The 17,347-nt window shown below is 41.7% G+C and overlaps 1 protein-coding gene across 1 annotated transcript in view; it reads right to left on the minus strand.

The window, feature by feature from the left end:
• The window catches only part of SNCAIP (synuclein alpha interacting protein), a 163,550-nt gene extending 163,043 nt beyond the window's left edge, over positions 1–507 (minus strand). Inside the window, exon 1 of the mRNA XM_055549763.1 lies at positions 299–507. The gene's annotated coding sequence lies outside the window, so the exon portion shown is untranslated. The remainder of the gene's footprint in view (positions 1–298) is intronic.
• Positions 508–17,347: the final 16,840 nt, after the last annotated feature.

Raw genomic sequence — 17,347 nt, forward strand, 5'->3', positions numbered from 1 at the left:
CCTTTGGAACCTGAGGTGGGGGCTCCTCCCCCCTCCCTCAAGAAGAAGAGAAGCCGCTTGGCAGGCGCCGCCAACGTTACTATAGAGACCTCCCCCGAAACCCTTTCTGCAGAGGCACCGCCGCCACTCGAACCGCCGGGACTCGCCGCACAAAGGGGGCCCACCCCCGGGGCTCGCGGCGGGGCGGGGGAGACCCCCGCCCGGGTCGCCCGGTGCAAACTTGGAAAGGCTCAGTCGCTCGCGCCGTCGCGCCCCACCCCCGTCTCCCCGCGGCGTCCACCCCGGGACCTGGACTCACCCCGGGCGCCCGGCGCTGCGGCTGCTCAAAAATGCGGACGAACGGACGGACGGACGGACAGATGGACGGCGGCGGCGGGAGCAGGAACCGCGGGAGCCGGCGGGCGGCGGAGGCGCTGCCGCGGCCCCGCTACGTCACAATGCGGCCGGGCCTCCGGCGCCTCTTCCCCCCGGGCCCCCCAACGGGCGCGCGGCAGCGGGAGGAGGGCAGCCCCGGGGCGGCGGGCTCGGAGCTGGCGCTGAGGGACGCGGAGCGCCGAGCGCAGCGCACCGCCGGGCGGGGGCGCGGTATCCACGGCCCGGGCCGCCGCGCCCTCCCGCCGCTGCCGCGCGCCCGGCGCCCGCCCCCCGGCCCGCGAGCCCGGCTCGGCCTGACTGAAGGCGACCCTCCCCCGCCCTCCCCGCGGCGCCCTCCTCGCGGCAGCCCCCAGCCCTGGCCGCGCCGCCTCCTCGTCCGCGAACCTGCTCTTTTCTTCTTTACCTTTGGCTCTCACACCTCTGGGTCTTTACTGCTCAACTGGCTGTCTCCGATCTCCTCCCCTCCCACTTTTTACCCCCTTTCTCCTCCGCCCCCCACCCCCGCTGGGCGGCCTCTCCCCCTCCACCCCCGGGAGATGAAATCGCCCCTCACCGTGATCCCTGCGTCAACCGCTGCCATCTCATTGGTCCCCAACCCATTCCAGGGTTCCAGCCTCGGCCGGGCAGAGACACTCGGGGAGGGGGCGACGGAACGTGGGCACGGTCCTGGGAAACTGCCCTGCTTCGGGAGCCCCTTGGCAGAGGATTTTGCGTTGGCACAGTCCTAAACCCCAATCCTCCCCGCCCGCCCCCAACCCGGTCTCGCCTACCCTCGAGGACTTCGCCAAGGAAGGAAGGCTGGGGGGTCTTTGCCCGGAATGTTCCGTGCTTGAGTATGGGTGGTGGATGGAGGAGACTTTGGTCTGAACTGATGGTGTTTCTAATTCAACAACGTTTAATACAACGACGGCCCTTTAGTAATATTAACTTTACTCTCAGCAGCTCTGTCTTAACTGGGAGAGGGCGGGGAGCTGCTGGATGAGGCATCCGTCAGTCAGCACTGGTGACTGACTCCTTCCTTATTTCCGAAGTGAAGTCTGGAGGAGTGGAACCACTGATGCTAACCTTGGCTCGCGATCGTCTCGCTCTTGCCCTTTGGAAAGCTTTAAATGGTTTTTTAAGAAGTCTCTTTCCCCACCCCGGGAGAGATGGCTCACTCAGCAAAGCCTTTGAGGGCCACTCTCCTGCTCCTGGGTGTGGCCGCTTGTCTGATGCTGCTCCAGAGAAAAGTGTGAGGAAGCAAGTTCTCTCGTCTGTCTGCTTAGGGGCCGCCTGGTTCCCTTGCCAACTCTGGAGGACAAGAGTGGCGCAGCAATTCTGGGAAATTTGACCCCATCTGGGTTAGTGGCGGTGAGATATAGCATGTGTAAGGCTGTCACTGAAAACATATTACCAGTAAAAAAGGAAGGGCATGGTTGTTTAAAAACTGTGGTTGCCTGGATGACTAGTGTAGTGCCTACGAGGTCCGGGGGCTGCTGTGTTGGCACTGCAGGGAAGAGGCCCTTGTACTGTTCGGAGGACACACCCAGCCCTCCCTGCCCTGGACCTCTTTGGATGAGGAATACATAGTCTCTGAAATAAGGACTGTCTTGAAGGCCAGCAGAAGACATTTCACATGATTTTGATTCCATTTCCGATTGAGAAACTAAATTTCTCTCTCTGCTGTCTTACATAAACAGCCAAAAGTATGTTCTGCCGGTGTGGTAATTTGTTTACTGTAATTTATCATATATAAGACTTTAAGTACATACATGGAAAGTGGCTTAACAATTTGAAAATACCCACTATCCCTCAGAAAATATAAAATCAGATGACATCATATGGCACTAAAAAATACTTGAAAATATTGGGTTTAATTCTTTCACATCTGGTTAAAATAAAAATGCCTCTTTTTTTTTTTTTTTTTTTTTTTGCCTACTATAAACTCTCAGAAAAGCACGTCTTGCTTCCATCCAGTAGATATGGATGGAGTTGGTGTCACCCTTGATATGTTCTATACACAACACACTTTTATTGCCATCCTCTTAAATATTTTGACAGCCTGCTTTTGAAAAATCTAGTGTTAACATTGAAGGAGTAATTTTTTGAAGAGTTATACATGGCTATCTCCTTCCAACTGCCTTAAACATCTAACAGTAAGTAAGCCAGGGTTACCTCAGTGTAAACGGTTCAACAAAGAATGGGTATGATCCTGTTACATGGACAGAAAACATTGCTGAGGAGAGAAAATATTGGTTTTGTGTAGCGAAAGAAGAGCATGCTATAGTCTAAAAAAGCAGTCTTTGAGACATTGTTTCAGGAAATTTCTCCTTTTTTTAAAAAAATTTCTTTTGTTATGGTTCATTCTAACATGTTTTTGATTACATATTTACCATTGTTTCCCTGTGATTATTTTTACACTGTGCCTTAAACCTATGCTTATACACACAGGCAATGAGTTTGCTTTCACTTGGACCATTTGTTGGTTTGCTTCTCCTGTGCACAGTCTTGCCAAATCCTAAACCACAAACTGATACACCAAAGTGTGGAAGTAGTGAAGTAATTGGAGTTGAAATAGAGCTGCTAGATTTTACATTGGATGGCAAGAAATCCGGCTTTCTCAAAATAATGTTGACTTTTTATCAAGTTAATAAGTTGCTCTGCCCACTCCTTCAGTGGCTTATTACTACCAACTACTCTCTGATACTCAGTTTTCTATTCAAGCAGCTGCCTCTACAGGCTAGTACTAACTATGGAATGGCTTAGCAGCCATAGCTACTAGATCATTTACCCCTTTTTAGAACTCCCAGGCCTGTCACAGCTTGGAGTGTGCAACTCTTAGAGCACTTATTTCTGCTTCATGTCCATTTCTTCTCCCCTACTATTCAGTTGTCAGTTTCCATTCATGCCAGGGAGTTCATATTACTCATATTTGGATCTTCATCAGTAAGCAGATTTTTATATTCAAGAGTTAGCTACTGAAAATAATTAGTACAGAAATTCATTTCACTGTAAATCATCTGCCAAAGAGCTGCCATTTAATTATTCATTCAATTATTACAATTAAACAGCTGCCTCTTTCTTTTTACCCAGTTTCCATAATATATCTTTATTGTGCTACAAAAATTGAATAAACCTGCTACAACACTGCCAACGATCAAATAGAAACTATTCTTTTTTCTTTTCTTTTTCCCATTCTTTAAGTGTTGATTTGCTTAATAAGACATCCAACTCTGCCTTAAAAGCTCTGATTTTTATTTCTCATTGCAGAGTGTGAATCACTGAAGAAAGCCCTGTTTGGGGTTCTTTCTGATTTCTGGTTGGAACCTATAATTCAGTTGGGCCCATGCTTTTGGGCTTCCCAGGTGGCTTAGTGGGTAAAGGGTCCACCTGCAATACAAGAGACGCAGGAGACATGAGTTCTATCTCTGGGTTGGGAAGATCGCCTGGAGAAGGAAACAGAACCCATTCCAGTATTCTTGCCTGGGACATCTCATGGACAGAGGAACCGGAGGGGTATAGTCCTCCTGGGGTTGCAAAGAGTCTGACAAGACTTAGCATCTAAACAACAATGTATCAAGAATCAGATTATACTTCACTTGCAAATGTAATTGTATCAGTCATGATAGGCTAGGTTATACTATAGTAACAAACATTCAGGCAACAAGAAGCCAAAACTTCCACAGCTCATTAAAAATGCATTTCTTGTTCTCACTATATGGTAATTCCAGATCAGCAGCATCTCTGCTTCATATCTTTTTCACTTTAAGACTCCAGCCTAATGAAACAGCCACTAACAGCAATATTGCTGGTCACTCTAGTGAGGGAAAGTGAACTTGAAGGTCTTATATGGGAAATTAAATACTCCAGCTCAGAAATTATACAGGTCACTCCTGCTTACAATTCATTGGCCACAACTAGTCATGTGGCTCCACTTCTCACAAGAGGACAAGGAAGTGCATCCTACAATATGACCAGACATTTGGTAAATAATAAGATGAGGAGGTATGAACGTACTACACCCGACTGTAGATCTTATAAAACAGGAGAAAAGTCTTTGTGCATTTTACAAAAAGCCATAGAGCTGAAGTATAGAAATAGATGATGAACAGAACTATAAATTCTATAGCAGTTCTAACTTCTGAAATAACCACAAAATCAAGAGCAAAGAAATGTGACTGACAAAGAATGATTAGTAACCGAACTTTTGAACATTTTTGAGTTTCTTCAGACAAACTTTAAACTTCTTTAGATAGAGCTTATCTTTGCTGTGAAAGTGTTAGTCGCTCTGTCATGTCCGACTCTTTGCAACCTCATGAACTGTAGTCCTCCAGGCTCCTCTGTCCATGGGAATTCTCCAGGCAAGAATACTGGTGTGGCTTGCCGTTTCCTATTCCAGGGGATCTTCTTGACCCAGGTATGAAAACAGGTATCAAACCTGTGTCTTACGTGTCCTGCATTGGCAGACGGGTTCTTTACCACTAGCGTCACGTGGGAGGTCTGTACTTATGGGTATTTGTATGCCTGAGCTGAGTCTGATTAGGAATTTAGCATTCTCACCTGACCTGTTTTCTATCTATGATCATGTCTTCACTGTCTAGTGATTTTTTTCCCTGCAATATTTCTTCTTTTTTCTCTTCTTGGAGCGAGTTTTAGCCTTTTGCTTCATTTTAGCACTTCTAATAAAGTTAAAATTGGGGAGGGGGATGAAATTCAAGCCTAGCAGCTTAGCTGCTTATAATATTGCAATGTCAGTAGAAGATTAGGTATAGGAGAAATTTTATGCATTGTTAATCTGATTTGCTGAGATTATCATGAGATTCCATTTAATCCTGTTACTGTACTTTACCCATCCTTACAGATCATTGGCGATTTTATTGTTGGGATTTTTAAATGGGAAAAATTAGACCATGCACAAAATTAGGAGATGAATGTCTTGCCGTTTGTTCTGAGACAACCTGGGGCAAAAACATACCAAAAACAAACAAACAACTATCCACGAGGCATTAAGGGGTTTTCAGTAAATCAACTGATTTGGGACTGTGATCTTTCCCCTGTGTTCCTCTTCCATAACGAGCTACCAGCAGGGTGCAAAAGTTGGTGTAAAGATACCTAGAGGAACTCTGGATTCAAACTTTATACAAGTATTCATGGCTAGATTTAACTATAATTACTTTAACCCAATAGTCAGATTTGTGTAGGTTTGTGCTTTATTCTACCTATAGTTGATTTTGGATGCACTATTCATGTTGGCCTTGAGAGACACTGCCCATTCTTAAGCTTCATCTGCAAACCTACAGTTGTGATTTAAAAGTGATGTTTCTGCAGCAACCTGGGTTCAGTGGACTGGTCTTTTTCTAGGGACTCCACTTACATCATCTTCAGTAGGTCCCTTTTTCCTGGATACTTTTTTATGGAAAACCTTTTCCCTCGGCTTGTTGCCTTCAGATCTATTTGAATTGATCTTCCTTTGGGTCACAGCACATCTCACTATAGGGTTTCCCTGATGGCTCAGATGGTAAAGCATCTGCCTACAATGCAGGAGACCCAGGTTTGATCCCTGGGTTGGGAAGATCCTTTGGAGAAGGAAATGGCAACACACTCCAATATTCTTGCCTGGAGAATTCCATGGAGAGAAGAATCTAAAGGACTATAGTCCTTGGGGTTGCAAAGAGTTGGACACAACCAAGCTACTAATGCATACGCACATCTCACTATGTGTCCATTGACGCCTCTGCTCTGAATCCGTTTGCTATTGACAATGGTGAAACTGCCTAAGCCCTGTGCTCCCACAAATTAACAATCATTGAGAAGTGTACCCACCTTATTGTGTTCTGGGCAATGGCTTACCACAAAAAGCCTCCTCCCCGTGACTTTGATAAAACCCACGGTCCACTCTTTCTAATGACTTCATAAGATTTGCACATGATTCTTTGTTTACCCAGGACAAGCCTAAACACAGATTTTCCCCTTTCTGCCTGAATGTGCTGACAAGATCAGACCCAGACTCTCCAACTTCCCATTCTTTGTCTCATGAATGAATAGCTGAGATTACAACTGTGGGTCCCTCTGAAACTTCCTAGACACAGAGAGAAACGTTTCCTGTTCAGCTAACTGACCTAGACTTCCTCTGATTACAACCATCCCAAATGTAAATCATCTCACTTGTAACATGTCTGTCCTTCCCTACAAAGTTCTAATGCAACATCACCCATCAGAAACACTCTGGTACTCAGGGTTGGGGTGTTCTTATTTCAAGAGCCTGAGTAAAATCATTCTCACTTGTCTGTTTTTTGTCTTTAAAATCATCCTTTCCCCCTTTTAAATTCTAGAGTCTCTCCCATCTTCATTAATAGCTACTCCAGTCACTGATGTAAACTGACGTTGAATCTATTCTAATGTCTCTCTTTTATGTTTTCAAGATTTTACTACAGTATATAATCTGTGGGCTTCCCAGGTGGTGCTAGTGGTAAAGGACCTGCCTGCCAATGCAGGAGACCAAGAGACTCTGGGTTGGACAGATACCCTTGGAGGAGGACATGGCAATCCTCACCAGTATTCTGGCCTAGAGAATCCCATGGACAGAAGAGCCTGGAGTAGGGGGAGTACAATTCATAGGGTTACAAAAAGTCGGACATGACTGATGCAACTTAGCATGCACATAATCTGTATTTTGAATATTGCTGTGATATGTATGTGCTTGGATTCAGAGTTTTTACTGTCTTTATGAGTAATACACCTTTTTTTCTCCTCTATTCTACCTCAGCACTGGAAACATGCATTTGGAGATAACTGGATGGCTCTACAGATTTCCATGGCTATGAGATGGAGTAAAGTGATTTAGAGTTTATGAGGATTAAAACTATAATAGACTGGTCTCTGACTTGATCTTTAATCAGCTTCTAGGGATTAATAGAACAGAAAGTTTTCCCCCTTGGATAAGTCATGCAAAGACATTTGAATTTGTTACCTCTAAGTACAGAAGAAAGCTGTCAGTGAATGAAATGCATAATAATTATAATCCCTACTGTTCCAAACCAGAATAAATCCTATTTCCAAACAGTTTTGGTGCAGAAAGTCCAGTTCTGAAAATGAAGGAAGATATTCAGTCTTCCTAGATATGACTATCTTACGAGTTTTACTTTCTTCTATAAATTTATAGCTTCCAGTTTCCAATTCCTCATCCTGGGGACATATGGTCCTCTTTAGAAGAAATCAAGGAAAGAAAAGCTAAATGCATATTGGACAGGATGAGAAAAGCTGATGGCTGATGAAAAACGGTCCTTGTAAATCATGGGAAATGTTTTAAAGGCGGCTTGTGGGAAGAATACAGAAAGATGTAATTGTTGATGGACTGAATGCTTTTAAATTCAAAGTCCAAAGTAACCCTCAGTATAAAGGTTAAGCACCCTGATCTGGGAGTCAGACCTCCTGGGATTAAATCCCAGCTTCCCTTCTTACCACCTTCAAAGTCACTTCATGTGTCCAGGCCTTACTTTTCACAGCTATGAAACGAGAGGTTAGTAGTACCTACTCAAAAGATTGTTATCAGCATTAAATAAGCTAATATTCTAAGAAGACTTAAAAGTAAACAATTAAAAGTTTAATTGTATTTGTTAAATAAATGAACTCTAGAAAACCTATGGCACCTGGGTGAATTCAGTATTTGTTAAATAAATGAACTCTAGAAAACCTATGGCACCTGGGTGAATTCACTGGAAAAAAATGGACCCTAGAGCTCACTGCTGCTTTGTTGGATGGAAATATCCCTATTTCTCTACTTGTGTCATGGCATTAAACAGCACTAGAATTCTTTTTTTCTTAAACTACAATGATAGTACATTCTAGATTGCTATATGGTATGTGAATAGTTGTCCACAAACTTACTTTTATTATAATCATCTAGATCATGTGACATTGAGAAAACCTTTCATTTCATGTTTTAGTATTGCCATTGGTTCTCTGACAATTTAAAGTTTAAAAAAACTTTTAGCCTCCAATTTCACATTTAACTTTGGTTTGTAAATAGCATTTAACATTCAACTGAGACCTCCAATGGTGATTTGACTAATAATTTAGAAATAGACAAAGAGGAAATACTTTTAACAATGAAACATTTTTAGTGAGAGGAGTATCTTCCACATTTAACTCTAGGGCTGTCAATATGATTTTGAGATATTATCGCTATAGCCATATAAATGGAAAAATACAGTCCTTGGAAAAATGCAAATACTTGGTTACATATTTATGCAAATATTTGAGCATTTGCTGTGCACTAGGCACTGTGTTACCCACTCCAGTACTCTTGCCTGGAAACCCATGGGTGGAGGAGCGTAGTAGGTTGCAGTTCACGGGGTCGCTAAAAGTTGGACACGACTGAACGACTTAACTTTCACTTTTCACTTTCACGCATTGGTGAAGGAAATGACAACCCACTCCAGTATTCTTGCCTGGAGAATCCCAGGGACGGGGGAGCCTGGTGGGCTGCCGTCTATGGGGTCGCACAGAGTCGGACATGACTGAAGCGACTTAGCAGCAGCAGCAGCAGCAGGCACTGTGTTAATTGTTGAGGATATTGGACAGAATAGACACACTAGACTGATCTTATAGGTAGTCAATAAACAAGCATGTTTCAGTGTTGCCAAGACCTGTGAAGGCAAAAACAGAATACTGTGGGGAAAAAAGAAAAACAAAGAGGATATACTATAATATTGGGCAGTCAGGGAAGGCCTCTGAAATTAGAAGAAAGAAAAAAGGACAACTATGCCAACAGTGAGAGAAGTTCCAGGTAGAAGAATCAGCCCAGACTGCTCAGTATCAATCCATTGACCATGCAGAAACCAAGTGTTAAGAGTTATTATCAAATAACTAAGTGATTTAAGGAGGGCTGTTGGGGCTTCCCAGATGGCTCAGTGGTAAAGAACCTGCCTGCCACTGCAGAAGATGCAAGAGACATGGATTAGATCCTTGGGTTGGGAAGATCTCCTGGAGGAGAAAATGGCAACCTACTTCAGTATTCTTGTCTAGAAAATTCTATGGACAGAGGAGCCTGGCAGGCTACAGTTCCTGGAGTTGCAAAGAGTTGGATATGACTGAGCGCATGCACACACACACACACACACACACACACACACACACACGTCATCTACCACTTGGCCTGGTACACACAGATACAAAAGCAAAATCTATCATCAATACCACCATTAACCATGTATTTGGGAAACACAAGTGGATATGTTGACTTATTAAAGTGCTTATAAAACATCTGTGAGAACAATATAACCACATTGTGCTAATTCCTAGACAGCAAGTCTTCAAAGAAAGTCAAACCTCCTACAGCATACTCCCTGGTGTGGGGATCAAGCAGTGCTAGTGGAAATGTGTGGCCAGGTATAACAGAAAAGAGGTCAATTGTTCCAAAACACTGGAGAATTGAGACTGGAACATAAAACACATTTAAGAGCAAGTCAGCAGAAAATCATGAGGGTGGTGAAAAAAAAATCTATGAGAATCATAAATAATCAGGTAGATGCATTTTAAACACTGTGTTTTCTTATATGGAATTTAACAAGAATTGTGACCTATAAATTTGGAACGCTTCTCCTGGACTCTAACTTTCCACATTTTCTAGAACCATCATGACCTTGGCAATGGCTTTTAGAAGCTACACTGACCAGGGGGAAAGAACATGGAATCTTGGTACAGAATCGAGGAAATGAGGATTTGGGTGGGGGGAAGAAATTCTACTGCTCACAGTATCCTGATACTCAGAACTATATAACATTATTTGAAAGCATAACAGGTCCACAGCAGATGCTCTAAGTATAACCTACAGGGTCCTTCCAGAGCTACACTGCTCCATACAGCAGCAACTAGTCAGAGGTTGCTATTGAGCTCTTGAACCATGGCTAGTCCTGACTGACATGTGCTGTGAGTATAATAGACACCTGGATCTCAAAGTCTTAGTGCAGAGAAAAGAACGTAGAATATCCATTAATAATTGTGTACTGTTGGAATATATGGGTTAAATAATATGTTGAAAATGAATGTCACCTGTAATCTGTTTTTAATCCAGCCACTTCAAAACTTAAAAATGAATATTTCTCTCGCATTATATTTCTATTGGACAGCTCGGTTCTAGGGAATGTGAAAAATCACCCCATCATACCTGCTCCCCAGCATCCATCCTAAACCGTTCCATCAAAATGGATGGCAGTGTTGTCAGAGGGAGGGTAGCCAGTTTCAGGTTTGGATGGGAGGTGAGAGATGGATGTGACGGTTACACAGTATTGGAAAAATTAATGCTTGGTAGAAAAACTCATCGACAAGTGTTAGACAATATTTATTGATGTGCTGTAGATGTTCCCAAAGAAGGAAACCAGGAGCGTAAAAAATAAAACAAAACACTGTTTTATCCTTGTGCCAAGTGAACGAGGGGGTGCAGAATATACTGTCCTTCAGATTGCTTTAGATTTTTTTTAAAAAGGGAGCATGAATAATTCTCCAAAATTATATTGAACCTTCCTTTCTTTCTTCTAATACAGCAACTAAACAAGCAGAAAGAAGCCTTTTACAATCAATAAGCTAAGGTATTCTAAGCTAATGAGTATTCTGCAAACTTCTTGACAATAGCCACACTCCATGTAGATTATGCAACAGATGTTGATGATGCTTAGCATGACTGAGGATACAGAAAAAAACTATTGTGTCTTCATACTTGGCTGAAGGAAAAATCTTTTCCCTTGAAAAGATCTGCATAAATGTACTCCCTTAGCAAACTGACTAATATGTCAGGCTTCAAAGTGACCAGACTGTACACTTACTGTTTTACTAATCCTCTGGCTTCCTCTGTTTTGAAATGGTTACAGAAAAGTCCATTTTGGAATATTTTGCCCTTGGCTCTAACACTTGGCAGAAAAGTTCCCTGTTCTCTGCTCTTCCTTGTGTTAGTTATAAAGCTGTTTGTCATCTCCAGTATCCGGAACACCTGCTTTTTTTAAAGGACTGCTGGCTCAGGGAAAAGAACATAAGTTATTTTTATGCAACAACTCGCCAACTCAAGCCTTTTAAAAACCTCATTTGAAACAGTGTTTTCTCCCCCTACCCCCACTCAAATAAAGTATTTTAAAAATCAAAATCTTTCATTTTACCAGCTTCCTTTTGAGATAAACCATTGGAAGGCAAATGGCAGGACAGTTGGGTAAACCAAAGCATGAACCTTTTGATCATAACAGGATACACAGGGGAAGAAAAACACAGGCAATCTTGTCTCCCAATTCAGAGAGATTTTTCACAGAACTTGTAGAAACTTAAGGAGGAAAAATTTTCAAGAATTTAGGAAGACCAAAAAGATGAGGGAGGCTCTTTTACTTTTTACTATGGAGAACGACACAATTTAAATCACACGTTTAGTGTATATCTGTTGTTTTAGCCTACTTGGCAGACTTTCTCCCTTCTTGTAACAACTATTATCTTTTCTTCTGGGAAAACTCCCTTCCTCAGCTGATAGATGTGTTTATCACTTGACCTGCCTCCCTGGCCATAGCAATGGGCACGTGACTAAGACGAGCCAATCAGAACGTCTCATCCTCTTGGCCGTAGGTTTGGGAGGACTGGTTGCGGCTATTGAAAAAGAAGCATTCCTTCTTCTTCTCTTGGGGCTGTTAGTGCTGAGGGTGATGTAAGACTTGGGCAGTTGTGGCTGCCATCTTTGCTACTCTGAAGAGAGCCTGACTGAGAATGAAGGCAGTATCGAGAAAAGTAGTACTAAGAGATGTAAAAGGAAAGAAATCTTGATGAAAAAATGTAACCCCCCAGATTTCTTACTTATATGATCACAAAATTCCCATTAAGCTTTTCTTTTCAGCATCATCTAGTTTGAGCTGGGTTTCTGTCTGTTACAATCAAAAGATTCTAATACAGTATGTTTGAGTGCAAATAAAAACTGTGTAAAAAAAAAAAGAGAAAGGAAAGAAAATAGAAAGCATAATAATGGCCTCCAAAAATGAAAAAAAAAAAGAAAAATGGAAATGATTAGGTAATTTCTCCTCTTTTCTCTCAAATGTATTAGCAGAAATTACACACACATAATTATACTCATGGAAATTCTGTCAATCTTAACTCACTCTCTAGAATTGAACACAAACTAAATAACTGCAATAAAATTAACCATTTCTGGCATAGGAGGTAGTCTGAATGCAAAAGTGCAGTTTTTTAAATCATACCTCTCAGCTTTATTTTTTATTTTATATTTTTTTTGTATTTCACCATTTCCCTATTTTTTAAACAAAAAAAATGATGGTTTTTAAAATTAATAAAACAATATATATACTCATTTTAAAAATCATTAGTAAAGAAGTCATTAAAAATAAAAATCCAAATCTTACATTTCAAACCTATCCTTCAAGTGTGTCTTTAAATGTACTTTCCCAGAAACTCTTCCCAACCTTCAAAAAATATTTCTTTGGCTTTTAACAAAAATGGAATCAAAGTAATGCATCTGGTTCCCAAATTAATTCCTTTTTAAACAAAAACATTCTGTGCACATCTTTTCATGCAAAAGCATAAGGTCCACATCATTTTATTTAGCTGATGACTAATATTTCAATTAAAGGGCTTCCCTGGTGGCTCAGTTGGTAAAGAGTCTGCCTGGAAGGCAGGAGACCAGGGTTCAATTCCTGGGTCGGGAAGATACCCTGAAGAAGGAAATGGCAACCCACTCTAGTATTCTTGCCTAGAGAATTCCATAGATAGAGGAGCCTGGTGGGCTACAGTCCATGGGGTCACTAAGAGTCAGACACGACTGAATGATAACACATGCAATATTTCAATTATTGACAAATATTTAGTCTATCTCTACTTTCTTTGTTTTACATTGCTTTTGCTGTTAGACTAGTGCTATGACAAATGCCCTCAATATATTTTTATACTCTTCTATTTTTCAAAATTGTTCTCATTTGTATTATTGTTGTAACTGTTTCCTAATCACAAACTGTGAACTAATGATCAGAACAAGAGCCAATTAAAGTCTCCGTCTTGCACACAACTTTGTGCAAACATACACACTGGATGTGATGAAATAGGCAGCAGCGAGGCACAATTTAAAGTGTGACATCAGAAGAAACACCAACATCCACGAGGTGACCCAGGACCGGTGAAGTCTACACCCACAATCACACATGCACAAGTTGACTTTCCTCGTGTTGTAACATTCAAATCACACTCCAGGCCTACAGGTCTTGGCAGATGACTGACTTCTTCATCTACCATCTCTGCCATTTTCACTGTCAGCTTCTGTCCGTTATCACACAAGACAGTTAGTAAAACAGCTCTTTACCTGTAGGCAGATATCTGTGGTCCATTTGTCTAGATCAAGAGCCTTATAAGAACCTCTAATTGATGAAAGTGAAAGAGGAGAGTGAAAAAGTTGGCTTAAAGCTCCACATTCAGAAAACGAAGATCATAACATCTGGTCCCATCACTTCATGGGAAATAGATGGGGAAACAGTGAAAACAGTGTCAGACTTTATTTTTTGGGGCTCCAAAATCACTGCAGATGGTGATTGTAGCCATGAAATTAAAAGACACTTACTCCTTGGAAGAAAAGTTATGACCACCCTAGATAGCATATTCAAAAGCAGAGACATTACTTTGCCAACAATTGTCCGTCTAGTCAAGGCTATGGTTTTTCCAGTGGTCATGTATGGATGTGAGAGTTGGACTGTGAAGAAGGCTGAGTGCCGAAGAATTGGTGCTTTTGAACTGTGGTGTTGGAGAAGACTCTTGAGAGTCCCTTGGACTGCAAAGAGATCCAACCAGTCCATTCTGAAGGAGATCAGCCCTGGGTGTTCTTTGGAGGGAATGATGCTGAAGCTGAAACTCCAGGACTTTGGCTACCTGATGTGAAGAGTTGACTCATTAGAAAAGACTCTGATACTGGGAGGGATTGGGGGCAGGAGGAGAAGGAGATGACAGAGGATGAGATGGCTGGATGGCATCACTGCCTTGATGGACGTGAGTCTGAGTGAACTCCGGGAGTTGGTGATGGACAGGGAGGCCTGGCGTGCTGCAGTTCATGGGGTCACAAAGAGTCGGACACGACTGAGCGACTGAAGTCAACTGAACTGAATTCTGAATTCTGTGGGGGTATTTGATTCCTGGCAGGATTGACAATATAATTGCTACACTTTAATCAGCCCAGTGGACAGGACTCATTTATTTTACCTTCTGCTTTGAATTTTTTTCCAAGGAAACTTCGAAAGTTTTTAAAAATAGTTCGAGAGTTTTTAAAAAATAGTTCAGTCTTTTCTTTTAGCTTGTGTTTCATTACCATTCAGACAGTATTAGCCCCCACCCCCTGCTTTTTTTGGCAGTGGGAAGGGGTGTTGTTTATGGCACTTTAGGTTACTGAAGCCTGATCCAATTACCTGTAATATTTTCCTTTACCTTCTCCAGGCAAGGAAACATGAAAAAACGATCACTTCTTGTGGTGGTTTATCACCTGGCTTAATTTTCTTTACACTGACCTTTTGCGTCTGAAAGCAGGGGAGTGAAATGTCCTGGCTGATGCACAGCACTGGTTCTCAGATAACCTGAGAAGAACAGGAAGCTCAGGTACCTTGCCTGTGACCCCACTCTCGCTTCTGTTTCATTGTCTCTTCAGTACTGTTGTTGAAAGTAAGAAAATATTGGGCTGGACAAAAAGTTCACTTGGGTTTTTCATAACAGGTTATGGAAAATCCTGAATGAACATTATGGCCAACCCAATAACATGAGGTGATTTTTAAGGAAATCTCTGCAGCAGATTACATGTCAAAGAACAACAGCCAGTTAAAACAGCAAGCCCTGCCTCTCTACTGACAAGGAAGAGAAGCTCCTGATGGCAGATTCCTGGTTCAACAATGAAATTCAGGGAAGTGAAATGAAATGAGGCCCAAGGCAACCCAACTCCTGGAAGGGCTTTTACTTTACAGTTTGGCAATTACCAAAGAGTCATAATTGGTTGACATCCTAACAGGGTCCTTTCCTTACTCAAGGCCAGGACTTGCCTGCAAAATTGTGGGGTAGGTCAAGTTTATGTTGGGGACCAGCCACCTCACTTAACTTTTCAACTCCTCTCCATTTTTCAAAATAGAAATCTACTATCTTTAGGGGCTGGACTTCCTGGGACCAGACTTTATTCTTAAATCTGGGCTGTGTATCACATCTCAGACTTTTCTGTCTCCACTCAACACTTGCCACCAAAATACACTTGCCTTGTATCCCACTCCCTCTGGATCCTAATAGGATCTGGAGTGAAGCCTATGTGCCATGTGCCATGCACTCAGTTGTGTCCAACTTTTTGTGACCCAATGAACTATAGCCCAGCAGGCTCCTCTGTCCATGGGATTTTCCAGGCAAGAATACTGGAGTGGGTTGGCATTTCCTAATGCAAGGGAATGAAGCCAATAAACCCAGATAACTGAAGGTCACTTGTGGGTGCATCTCTTGGGAAATACATGCAGCCAAGAGGTTCCCCCTGAATCTGGTTGGGAATCTTTATGCAAAAAGAATGAATATAATGGTGGGGCTTTAAGGCATTTTCTTAGGGGAGATTTTCAGACAGAGGTGATTTAGAAACTCCTCAAAGCACTAGAGGTAGCCCCCTACCACAAAAACTTAGCCTGGCCTCCTGCCTTCTGCCATTTTGACAGGAAACTTGATGGGCTGTCCTAACACAGCAGCAATTATAACTTAGCAATCCTTCGGTCTCCTCCCCACAGCAGGGGAAGAGAGCTCTGCCAGGGAACATTCTCCGACATAAGGCAGCTTTCTGACATTCTACAAGAGAGGCAGTGAAAGATCTTGTTTGAAACACATGGATTTCACTGCTCTCTTTTCTCACACTTCTCTCTCTCCTCCTCTCTGGCTCATCTGCAGGCTTCTAGATGACACCTACATGACTAGGTGTGCTCACTGCTTCTACAGAACCACACTGAAATGCCTACCATGTTATGTTCAATGAGGGAACTCAAAAGAAACACACATGGGGTCAAACTGGGATAAAGAAGACATTACTGTTCCAATTGAACAAAACATTCAATTATTACTTCTGTCTCTTGTCTTTTCAGTTTGGTCCCATCTTCTCTGATACCTTCAAATTCCTATTTCATATAATTGCTTTTTCTTTGAAGAGTATAGATTATATATAGTATTTCAATCTCATTTTCTAAGAAGCAAATGAAAATGCAGTGTGTAATATAACTGGCTTTTTATTAAGATCATAGGGAAGAGAAATTAATCTAAGGTTCTTATAAAGAAAGTAGACTATTTTTCTGTATTTCTTTAAGTAAAAATTTATTTCACAGACTGTAATGTTTCCTCTGAGTATTTCCCTAAATTCAGTTATTAGTTTTTGGTTAACCCTTCTAGTTTCACCGTGTTCTTTAATAAGGCAGTTTGGAATAGACAACAATATTGTTTTACCAGGAGTAAGTCTTCCTGACCACTTAAGCATTTTGGATATAGTTATATCTAAATACAGTGCCTTATAATTTTTCCATAGGTGATGCCCTTTGTTCAATTTACTTGAACTTTAGCACAACATGAAGAAAATTTATAAATATCACCTTAGTTAATTTCATATTCAATGAAGAAGCTATGTGAAGGATAAAGGAAAATTGAAGGCTTTGATTTGAATTGCATTAAGTGTTCATAAATCAATTATAAAAGGAATATTTATTTACTGTTCACTCAGTTAAATATGTTCATGCTCAAGAGAGAAGAATTACATGGTAGGGGAAAACTTTATATATATATATATATATATATATATATATATATATATAAAATAAAATGAGATTGCAGTTGTAAATCCCTAATCAGGGGATCTTAATGGTGACAGGACATTAGAAAGAAGCTAATTGTCAATGTAAGGAAGACCTAGGGCAGGAGGGAGATTTTCAAATCAATAGAGTAAACAACTGGCTGACATCGGGTAGATAAGAAAAATTTA

Source organism: Bubalus kerabau, chromosome 1 (assembly GCF_029407905.1).
Source record: "Bubalus kerabau isolate K-KA32 ecotype Philippines breed swamp buffalo chromosome 1, PCC_UOA_SB_1v2, whole genome shotgun sequence".
Taxonomy (NCBI): Eukaryota; Metazoa; Chordata; class Mammalia; order Artiodactyla; family Bovidae; genus Bubalus; species Bubalus kerabau.